General features: G+C 39.4%; 1 protein-coding gene across 2 annotated transcripts in view; it reads left to right on the forward strand.

The window, feature by feature from the left end:
• Nucleotides 1–12,127, forward strand: part of AMPH (amphiphysin) — a 250,218-nt gene that overhangs the window by 97,895 nt on the left and 140,196 nt on the right. The gene's annotated exons all lie outside the window — the stretch shown is intronic.

The following is a 12,127-nucleotide window of genomic DNA, read 5'->3' on the forward strand; positions in this document are numbered from 1 at the left end:
GGGATTACAGGTGTGAGCTACCAGGCCCAGTCTCAGACCACTTTAATACAGATGATGGATCTATAGGAGTGCTGGTGTTTCTGAAGATTTATATTTCATTGAACATTAGAAAAGCAGTAGTTTAACACTTCTGGTAAAATGATCTTAATTGTTGCATGCTTCAAGAGCATGCACTCACCACAGGGATTATACTAATATCTTCCCTAAGGGGCTGAAAATTGGTTCTTGGTGGGTGAAGAAAACTTTTTAGTGTATAAAGCATAGATAAACATATATTAGATAAACAGATATATAGTACACTTATGGTATTAAAATTTTACAGGGGGTGTAATTCAGAAAAAAAGTCTTAAAAGACTCCTTAGGGAGATGACAATGAAAAAGAAGTTAAGAAACAGATTGTGATGTTTCTTCCTTTAGTGTATGTGTTTAACAGACACGTGGATATAGAAACTATTTTTAAACTATGTCTTGATCTCTAAGGCTTGGATAATTGGCTAGAATACCTCTCTTTAGGTAACACACATAAGGGCTGGGGAGAGGAAGGTAGGAGTGGGGCCGTCTGAGGTTAGAAGCCTCAAATCTAGAGATCATCTTAGAGGTGGGGTAGGAAGAAGGCAGACCGAGAAGGGCTTGGGAAATGGGGTTTGGGCATTATAAAGTCAGATTATATGGGGAACAATATAAGGACATGGATTTCTTTTCGTGCTGTCAATGGAGCTACCAGTGTCCACAGAGGGAATTATGGCCTCAGGGATGACACCAATAATGGGAAATCATCACAGGTTTTATTTTGCCCCCTTTGCTCCTGACCTTGGAGGTTTCTTTCTTCCATTTGTGTATCAGGGTTCCTGCTGTTTCTCTCACCAAGACGTTCTATTTCTTTTCCTTACCAAGAGGGTTTATACATTTCAGCAGGTATGGAGCCAGGTAGATCAGTTTTGCCAAAACGCATTCCTGAATGTCTCCAGTTTCATCCCAAGACTAAGGGTTGGCATGTGCGATAGGTAGTCAGTTTACCACGAATGGGATAGCAAACATGTTCTATCTGAACGTGAGAAAAGGGAGAGAGGAGCTGGAGAGCACAACAGTAATGGAGAGAAAAATTGATCATGGCCAAATGAACAAATATTACAGAGAGCTTTGGCTTAATAAAGGTAGAAAAGAGAATCCCTAGAGAAATGTTGGACTTGGTCCCACAGAATAAGTAGTCTCCTAGTCTCCTCTAGGAGAAGAGGGTCTTCACATCAACTTCTGTTCTCATTTGGTGATTTTTCACACATCTCCTGCATGTGGGCAGCTCTCAAATAGATCATTGTCTTGTATTGCAGGAACTTCCCATACACAAACTTGTCCATCAGTGCCCTGTGACTTTGCAGGCAATCCCAAATGCCTGCTCTAAAAGATTGGATTTAGATTGAAGAAGTGATTCATGTTTACAGTTTTCCCTACCTAAGGATTCACACTGTACCCTTCGAAACCTTGTTTTCCTGTCTGGCATATCCCCATGGAGCTAATTAATTCTTTGCTCTTGGAGTTTTTCTCTATCACTTTTATGGCACTTTGATGTTTTTAGCACCCCAGAAGGTTAACTTTGGAAGCATCAGGTTTAGTAATGCACTCATGCCAGGAAGCACTTTGCATGTTCTGATTACAGTGAATTTTCATTGTTTTTTTTTTTCAGCTTTCTTGACTGCCCCAGGTGAGGATCGTTTTTTGTTGAAGGTACTATAGAAAAGTACAATTTGATTAAATCATCAACTGCATTGGCAGAATGATCTGTGCCACTAGCAGCAGCAGCATGGGGTGACTTTAAACTGCTGTCCTGCTATCTATTTTGGTCACTATATACAATACTCATCTTCAAATGTTATGGGGCATAGTATATTAGCACCTGTGAAGACTACCACCTTAGTTCTCCGAAGAATATTAGCAGATTTTAAAACATGTGTGAAACTTCAAAACTTGGGGAAATTTGAACAAGTAATTCTATTTCATAAGAGTAAGGCAAATAGACTGTTAATGTAGGAAATGTTATTTCTCAGGGAGTCTCTTGACCCCATTTGGTTCACTTTGAAACTATTTTTGCATCTAAAACATCTTGCATTTTCATATCCTCATTTTGATCTTTTTTAATCAGAAAGAGAAAATTTATAATCATTATAGCAGAGTGAGGAAGGAGAGTGCCTTACCCCTGTTTGTATATTAGAGAGAGACAAGGAGAAAGGGAAGGAGGATAGAAGGAAGACAAGGGGAGGGATTTATTAATTTTCTTTTGAAACATATTAAAGGTTGAGAAGTATAGCTGAAGACTGATTTTATTAATGCTCTACAGAGAGAAGAATCCTCTTACCCCCAATATGTATTGGTGATCAATTTGCACGTGTTGGGTATGCTGAAAAAGGAGTGGTACTTATGTAGAAACATTTACCTAGAAGGAAAGATCTGCCAAGATTATGGTTACATCTGCAAGGTCTATTATTCTTAGTATTAATGTGATGGTGAATCAGTACTCTGAAGAGACAAAGCATTATCTAAAGGCTACATACTCTAAAGGCATTATCTAACCTAGGAAACCTAGATTCCATATTTTTTCTATGAGTATATATATTTTATATCCCAAAAGATACTATTGATAGTATAAAATGAAACCATATTTGGATTTGTGCATTGTATTATAGTCCCCTGACCACACTCAAGTAGTGTTTAATAAAGAAGTAGACCATTCTAGGATGTTCTAGAATTATTCAAACATTTATGGCAGCTTGATTATCTTGCTTTTAGATTCCTTTTATAAAATCATAAGATCCTTATAGTTATTGATATATTCCTTGCTTGTTCATGTTGGAAACCAAAGTGGCAGAAAGGTCTGTGTTTGAACTCTGGCTTGGGGCTTTGCTTTATTTTATTCCAACCCTAAGTTTTCTTTTTGATCTCAAACTTGTTTTCCTTCAACATGGTTTGTGTGAGACTGAGAGCATCAATAAAGGGTCTGTACATACTTTCTTTTATCCACTGGACTCCCAATTGCTGTAGCTTTTGTGGTTCATGTTTCATAAACTACTTAATTAAAACACGGAGAGCCTGGCACCATGGTGTATGCCTGTAGTTCCAGCTACTTAGCAGGGTGAGGCTGGAGGATCACTTGAGCCCAGGAGTCCTGGGCTGTTGTGTGCTATGCTGATTGGGTTCCCGCACTAATTTCAGCATCAATATGGTGACCTGCCAGTAGCGGGGAACCACGAGGTTGCCTAAGTAGGGGTGAACCTGCCCAGGTTGAAAATGGAGCAGGTCAAAACTCCTATGCTGATCAGTGGTGGGATCGTGCCTGTGAATAGCCACTGCCCTGCAGTCTGGGCAACACAGTGAGACCTCATTTTGAAAGAAAGAAAGAAAGAGAGAAAGAAGGAAAGAAGGAAAGAAGGAAGGAAGGAAAGAAAGAAAGAAGGAAGGAAGGGAAGGAAGGAAGGAAGGAAGGAAGGAAGGAAGGAAGGAAGGAAGGAAGGAAGGAAGGAAGGAAGGAAGGAAGGAAGGAAGGAAGGAAGGAAGGAAGGAAGGAAGGAAGGAAGGAAGGAAGGAAGGAAGGAAGGAAGGAAGGAAGGAAGGAAGGAAGGAATTAGGAGTAGTACATCAGGGAATAGAATGAACTCTTCTACAAAGAACTTGGAATTTTCCATGACAATGTATGCTAAGGAGAGCAAGGATTTTAGAAATCCAGCAGGAAGAACAAAATCTGATTTCATTTCCTCCTCAGAGGGTCTTTCTTCCCAGTTCTATTTTTGGTCTCTTATCAAAGCTGCTAACAAGTAGCAAAATTGACTGGTGTGAACATCACCTGCTTTCAGTCCTACCAGTTTTCTGCTGACAGATCTGTTAATGAGCAGAAAAAAGGTCCCACTGTGGAAGGAAGGTCCTTGGTTTCTCTCCCTCCTTCCTGCTAATAAACTCACCCAGTAAGATGCTGCACCTGTGGCAAGTGTGCTAATTAAAAGAAGATACCTTGAGAGCTGGTTGAGCCCAGATAATCAACTATTTGGTCACATTTTAGTGAGTGCAGGTGGGAGCACCCTCATCCAGGTCCCATCTAAGAAAAATAGTTCAAATAAAGGAAAGAGAGCCTTGGTTCTCCTTCTGGCATCTCCATAGGCTTCCATTCCCTCGTTGAAATACCATAGCAGTGTTGTGCAGCTCCTCCATGGCCATGACTGAGTGATAGGCTAACTTTTGTGTAATATGAACCAATAAGAGAAGAGACCCTGGGACCCTGAAATCCTCTCCAGTGGTGAGAATTCAGACCAGCCTCCCATGAGTAGGATGCTCTAGCAGCTGTTTAAAGCTGGGCCATGTCCTCTCCTTATACTGAACTCACCCCTCCTGGGCACAGGGATCCTGTTTTGCTACTTTTATGTTTTTATTTCCATGGGAGCTAGTGCTTTGCAAGTAAACTTAACAAAACTTGCTAAACTTGAAGCTGAACTAGTGGCAGAAATTATCACTTTGAATGCATTCCTAGAGTACATTTTTATTTCTGGGATGGAAGAGATGTTGTATATGGTATGTATTTTTGCAAGCAGTTTCATGACATTTTTAAGAACCTAGTATATGTACATATAAATGACTAAAGAGAAAAATTTTAGAAGTTTTAAGAAAGAGTGTAAAATAAAAATATACTGCCACAGTATATATGTTAATATGTGGATAAAATTTTAATTTACGATAAATTATACTTACCTTCAGAAGCTTTTTGCAATTTGCTTGAGCAGATAGGCCTAGCATATACCTTAGAACATTTGTTTTTGCCACAGATAACCATGATGTGAATATATTAATGTATCTACCTTTCATTAAATATTAATCTTGACCTTCTTGTGAGATGGCCACTGCCTTGATTAAATGTGATCCCATCAGATCTGTTTTAAATAATGATCCAATTCTAAATGGCAGTATGGAGAGCCTCAGTTGCCCTACACAGCATCCTGTCAGGTTACTAGACCTTCTGGATTCTGAATAAGAACCTAAGTTGGCAAGTTTTATGCCCCCCAGAGCAGTGTTTTTCAAACATTAGCTGCCTTGAAGTTACCTAGAAGGTGATGGTACAGCAGGTCGCACTCAGCAGCCTGTGCTGTACCAATGCCTTCTAGGTGACTTCAATGCAGTTGATGTCTGGGGTGAGGCCTGAGAATCTGCATTTCTGACAAGTTCCCAAGTGATGCCAGTGATGCTGATCCAGGGACAACACATTGAGGACTAATGCATTGTATCTACTCATGCAAGTTTTTACAAGTGCTTCCTCTGGGTTGTCTTTGAAACTTCTAATCCTATGTTTGATGTCTATTTTTAGTCTTTATTATAAATATGGATAAAGATTTGGTGGTCATGCTCTGGATTATCTGTGATCTGCATAGATCAAATCAACTAAGATGATCTGATATTTAACAGGCATGATTTTTGAGTGCAGTGATGGAGCTCGCTTCTTCCAAGGTTGTAGAGCCGGGAGGCTGGAGGCCCTGTTAAGAAATGAAAGTCCCTGCTTACACCTTAATGAGAAGGAGTTTCATGAAGCTCTTTTAAGATAGTCTGGTGTAATAGGGGAAATTATAGAAGGTGTTAGAACTCTGGACATAGGGTCCTGGGAAAAAAATTGATTATCTGGGAAACCAGGTTCAGCGAATACAAGGCCTTGGAAATGAAAGTGTCTTGTCCAGAAGCAGCTGAGGCAATGCTGGAAGGGAAATTTATAGCATTAAATGCTTGCATTAGAAACAAGGAAGGGTCTCAAATCAATAATCTAATTTCCTACCTCAAGAAACTTGAAAGAGAAGAAAATAAACCCAAAGCAAGCAGAAGGAAGGAAATAAAAAAAGAACAGAAATCAATGAAACTGAAAATAGGAAAACAATAGAGAAAAAAATGAAACAAAAAGCTGATTCTTTGAAAAAAAATCAATAAAATTAATAAACCTCTAGCAGGACTGACAACAAGAAAAAAGACACAAATCACCCACATCAGAAATGAAACAAAGGATATTACTATAGCTTCTGTAGCCATCTAAAGGATAATAAGGGAATACTACAAGCAACTTTATACTTACAGATTTGACAACCACAGGGGATCAACTCCTTTACAATCACAAACCACTAAAACTTAATCAAGGTGAAATAGACAATTTGAATAGTTTAATAATTATTAAAGAAAGTGGATTTGTGATTTAAAATCTGAAAAAAAAATCTCCACACCCTCTGATAGTTTCACTGGATAATTCTAACATTTAAAGAGTTAATATCAATTTTACATAATCTTTTTCACAAAATAGAAGAGGAGGGAGCACTCCTCAACTGATTTTATGTGGGCTGTATTACCTTGATACCAAAACCAGACAACAATAGTATGAAAAAAAGAAAACTGCAGACCAATATGTCTCATGAAGTTACATGTAAGAATCCTTCAAATATCAGCAAATGAAATCTAACAATGTGTAAAAAGAATTATACACCTTCACCAAGTAGGGTTTATTCAGGATATGAGAGGCTGGTTTAATATTCCAAAATCAATCAATGTAATTTACCATATAAACAAGGTAAGGAAAAAAATCATATGATCACATCAATTGGTGTAGAAAAAATTTGTGACAAAATTCAGCACCCACTCCACAATAAAAATGCCCAGCAAGTTATGAATAGAAGAGAATTACCTCATTTTGGTAAAGAACATCTACAAAGAAACCTAACCTACAGCTAATATCATAATTAATGGTAACAGACTGAATGCTTTTCTCCAAAGATTGAAAACAAGGCAAGGATGTCCATTCTCGCCAATGCTATGCAATGTAGAAGTGGAAGTCCTAACCAGTACAATAAGGAAAATGAAAGGAAACAAAAGGTGTATAGCTCATAAAGAAATTACACTCATTTTATCTGCAGATGACATAATTATGTACATAGAAAATCCTAAGATGTCAACCAAAATACTGTTCTAACAGATAAATGAGTTCAGTGAGGTCACAAGATATAAGATTAACACATAAATATCAATCACATTTCTATATACTCACAATGAACATGTGGAAATAAAAATTAAAAACACAACTTTTATAATCAGTCCAAAGAAAATGAAATATGTATATGTACACTTAACAAAACACATACAGGATCTATATGCTTAAAATTATAAAATACTGAAATCAAAAAGAACTGATACTTGGAAAGATGTACTGTATTCATGGATTTGAAGACTCAACAGAGTAAACATGTTAGTTCTCACCAAATTAACCTATAGGTTTAATGCAATTTCTACAGCATGTTTTTTATGACCATAGATAAACTTAGTCTAAAATTTACATCGAAATGCATAGACCCTATCATAATTAAAACAATGACAAAGACAAAGTAGGAGGAAAAATTCTGTTCGATATTAAGGCCTACCACGTAGGTGAAATAATCAAGACATTGTATTGGCAGAGAGATAGACATGTAGTTTAATAGAACAGAATAGGTAACCAAGAAATAGACCCACACAAATATGCTCAACTGGTTTTTGACAAAGGTTTAAAAGCAATTCAGTGGAAGAAAGATAACCTTTCAACAAATGATGCCATGGTAACTGGGCATCCATAGGCCAAAAAATTGAACTTTGACCTAAAACTAACCCTTATACAAAATTAACTGAAAATATATCAAGAACTTAAATATAAAACATAAAGCTTTAAAACTTTTGGGAAAAAATAGGAGAAAATCTTTGGGATCTAGGGTTAGGTAAAGAGTTCTTAGATTTGCTACCAAAAGCACAATACAAAAGAGGAAAATGTGATAAATTGGACTTCATCCAATTAAAAACTTCCTTTGCAAAAGAGCTGTTAAGAGAATGAAAAGACAAGCTACAGACTGGGAGAAAATATTTGCAAACTACATATCCAAGAAAGGACTAGTATCCAGAATACGTAAAAGAAACTTTAAACTCCATAGTAAAAAAAGTTAAACAGTTCCATTAGAAAATGGGAAAAAACCATGAATAGAGGCTGGGTGCAGTGGCTCACGCTTGTAATCCTAGAACTTTGGGAGGCCGAAGCAGGTGGATCACTTGAGGTCAGGAGTTTGAAACCAACCTGGTTAATGTGGCAAAACTCCGTCTGTACTGAAAAAAAAAAAAAAAAAAAAAAAGCCGGGCATGGTGATGGGTGCTTGTAGTCCAGCTACTTGCGAGGCTGAGGTGAGAGAATTGCTTGAACCCTGGAGGCGGAGGTTGCAGTGAGCCGAGATCATGCCACTGCAGTCCAGCCTGGGTGACGGAATGAGACTCTGTCTCAGAAAAAAAAAAAAAAAGAAAAGAAACCATGAATAGATATTTTATTGCAGTAGATATGTGGATGGCAAAGAAGAATATGAAAAGATTTTTAACACATATTTAGCCATCGGCGAAATGCAAATTAAAACCACACAAGAAATCACCATCCATCTCTCAGGATGGCTAAAATAAAAACTAGTGACAATGCTAAATGCTGGCAAGGATTTGGAGAAACTGAATCACTCATACATTGTGTGAAATGATTCATAGCCACTGTGGGAAACAGTTTGGCTATTTCTTAAAAAATTAGACATGTATACCATGCAACCCAAAAACTGCACTCTTATGCATTTATCCCATAGAAATGAAAACGTATGTTCTCACAAAAAATTGTTCACAAATGCCCATAGCAGCTTTAGTAGCTCCAAATTGGCAACACCCCAGATGTTCTTCAGGGGGTGAATAGTTAAACAAACTGTAGTATATCCATACTATGGAATACTAGTAAGCAATGAAAAGAAAATAATTATGGCCACACACCAAAGCCTGCTTGAATCTCCAGGGAATTATTCTTAGTGAAAAAATCCAATTCTAAAAGGTTTTGTACTGTAGGATTCCACTTATGTAACTCTTTTGGCATGACAGAATTGCAGAAATGGAGTAAAGTTTGGTGGTTGCCAAGAGTGAGTGATGGGGATTTGGGGTGGATGTGGTTATAAAAAGTCAGTACAAGGGATTCTTGTCCTGACTGGAAACTTCTGTATCCTGACTGTGGTGATGGATACATGAACCTACACATATGGTAAAATTGCATAAAACTAAACACACACACGCACAAATGAGTACAGGTAAAACTGGGAGAAGCTGAATAAGATGGGTAGATTGCATCTATGTTGTGACATTGTACAATAGTTTTGCAAAATGTTGCTGTCAAGGAAGACTGAGTATAGGATGCAAAGGCTCTCTCTCTCTCTCTCTCTATATATATATATATACGTAGACACATACACAACTACATATATACACAACTATATATTATATATCATAGATTATATATAAGATTGTGTATATATATACACAACTATATATATATACACACACAACTAACACAACTATATATATATACACACAACTGCAAATGATTCCATAATTACATCATTGAAACTTCAATTAAAATATATCCCTGACGGAGGAGCCAAGATGGCCGAATAGGAACAGCTCCGGTCTACAGCTCCCAGCGCGAGCGACGCAGAAGATGGGTGATTTCTGCATTTCCATCTGAGGTACCGTGTTCATCTCACTAGGGAGTGCCAGACAGTGGGCGCAGGTCAGTGGGTGAGCGCACCGTGCGCCAGCCGAAGCAGGGGCGAGGCATTGCCTCACTCGGGAAGCGCAAGGGGTCAGGGAGTTCCCCTTCCAGGGGTGACAGACAGCACCTGGAAAATCGGGCCACTCCCACCCGAATACTGTGCTTTTCCGACGGGCTTAGGAAACGGTGCCCCAGGAGAGTATAGCCCGCACCTGGGTCAGAGGGTCCTACGCCCACGGAGTCTCGCTGATTGCTAGCACAGCAGTCTGAGATCAAACAGCAAGTCGGCAGCGAGGCTGGGGGAGGGGCGCCCGCCATTGCCCAGGCTCGCTTAGGTAAACAAAGCAGCCTGGAAGCTTGAACTGGGTGGAGCCCACCACAGCTCAAGGAGACCTGCCTGCCTCTGTAGGCTCCACCTCTGGGGGCAGGACACAGACAAACAAAAAGACAGCAGTAACCTCTGCAGACTTAAATGTCCCTGTCTGACAGCTGTGAGGAGAGCAGTGGTTCTCCCAGCATGCAGCTGGAGATCTGAGAACGGGCTGACTGCCTCCTCAAGTGGGTCCCTGACCCCTGACCCCCGAGCAGCCTAGCTGGGAGGCACCCCCCAGCAGGGGCAGACTGACACCTCACACGGCCGGCCAGGTACTCCAACAGACCTGCAGCTGAGGGTTCTGTCTGTTAGAAGGAAAACTAACAGAAAGGACATCCGCACCAAAAACCCATCTGTACATCACCATCATGAAAGACCAAAAGTAGATAAAACCACAAAGATGGGGAAAAAACAGAGCAGAAAAACTGGAAACTCTAAAAACCAGAGTATCTCTCCTCCTCCAAAGGAACGCAGTTCCTCACCAGCAACGGAACAAAGCTGGACGGAGAATGACTTTGACGAGCTGAGAGAAGAAGGCTTCAGACGATCAAATTACTCCGAGCTACGGGAGGATATTCAAACCAAAGGCAAAGAAGTTGAAAACTTTGAAAAAAATTTAGAAGAATGTATAACTAGAATAACCAATACAGAGAAGTGCTTAAAGGAGCTGATGGAGCTGAAAACCAAGGCTCGAGAACTACGTGAAGAATGCAGAAGCCTCAGGAGCTGATGCGATCAAATGGAAGAAAGGGTATCAGCCCTGGAAGATGAAATGAATGAAATGAAGCGAGAAGGGAAGTTTAGAGAAAAAAGAATAAAAAGAAACGAGCAAAGCCTCCAAGAAATGTGGGACTATGTGAAAAGACCAAATCTACGTCTGATTGGTGTACCTGAAAGTGACGGGGAGAATGGAAACAAGTTGGAAAACACTCTGCAGGATATTATCCAGGAGAACTTCCCCAATCTAGCAAGGCAGGCCAACATTCAGATTCAGGAAATACAGAGAACGCCACAAAGATACTCCTCGAGGAGAGCAACTCCAAGACACATAATTGTCAGATTCACCAAAGTTGAAATGAAGGAAAAAATGTTAAGGGCAGCCAGAGAGAAAGGTCGGGTTACCATCAAAGGGAAGCCCATCAGACTAAAAGCGGATCTCTCGGCAGAAACCCTACAAGCCAGAAGAGAGTGGGGGCCAATATTCAACATTCTTAAAGAAAAGAATTTTCAACCCAGAATTTCATATCCTGCCAAACTAAGCTTCATAAGTGAAGAAGAAATAAAATACTTTACAGACAAGCAAATGCTGAGAGATTTTGTCACCACCAGGCCTGCCCTAAAAGAGCTCCTGAAGGAAGCGCTAAACATGGAAAGGCACAACCGGTACCAGCCACTGCAAAATCATACCGAAATGTAAAGAACATCGAGACTAGGAAGAGACTGCATCAACTAACGAGCAAAATATCCAGCTAACATCATAATGACAGGATCAAATGCACACATAACAATATTAACTTTAAATGTAAATGGACTAAATGCTCCAATTAAAAGACACAGACTGGCAAACTGGATAAAGACTCAAGACCCATCAGTGTGCTGTATTCAGGAAACCCATCTCACGTGCAGAGACACACATAGGCTCAAAATAAAAAGATGGAGGAAGATCTACCAAGCAAATGGAAAACAAAAAAAGGCAGGGGTTGCAATCCTAGTCTCTGATAAAACAGACTTTAAACCAACAAAGATCAAAAGAGACAAAGAAGGCCATTACATAATGGTAAAGGGATTAATTCAACAAGAAGAGCTAACTATCCTAAATATATATGCACCCAATACAGGAGCACCCAGATTCATAAAGCAAGTCCTGAGTGACCTACAAAGAGACTTAGACTCCCACACATTAATAATGGGAGACTTTAACACCCCACTATCAACATTAGACAGATCAACGAGATAGAAAGTCAACAAGGATACCCAGGAATTGAACTCAGCTCTGCACCAAGCAGACCTAATAGACATCTACAGAACTCTCCACCCCAAATCAACAGAATATACATGTTTTTCAGCACCACACCACACCTATTCCAAAATTGACCATATACTTGGAAGTAAAGCTCTCCTCAATAAATGTAAAAGAACAGAAATTGTAACAAACTGTCTCTCAGATC

The sequence above is a fragment of the Pongo pygmaeus genome, chromosome 6 (assembly GCF_028885625.2).
Source record: "Pongo pygmaeus isolate AG05252 chromosome 6, NHGRI_mPonPyg2-v2.0_pri, whole genome shotgun sequence".
NCBI classification, from domain to species: Eukaryota; Metazoa; Chordata; class Mammalia; order Primates; family Hominidae; genus Pongo; species Pongo pygmaeus.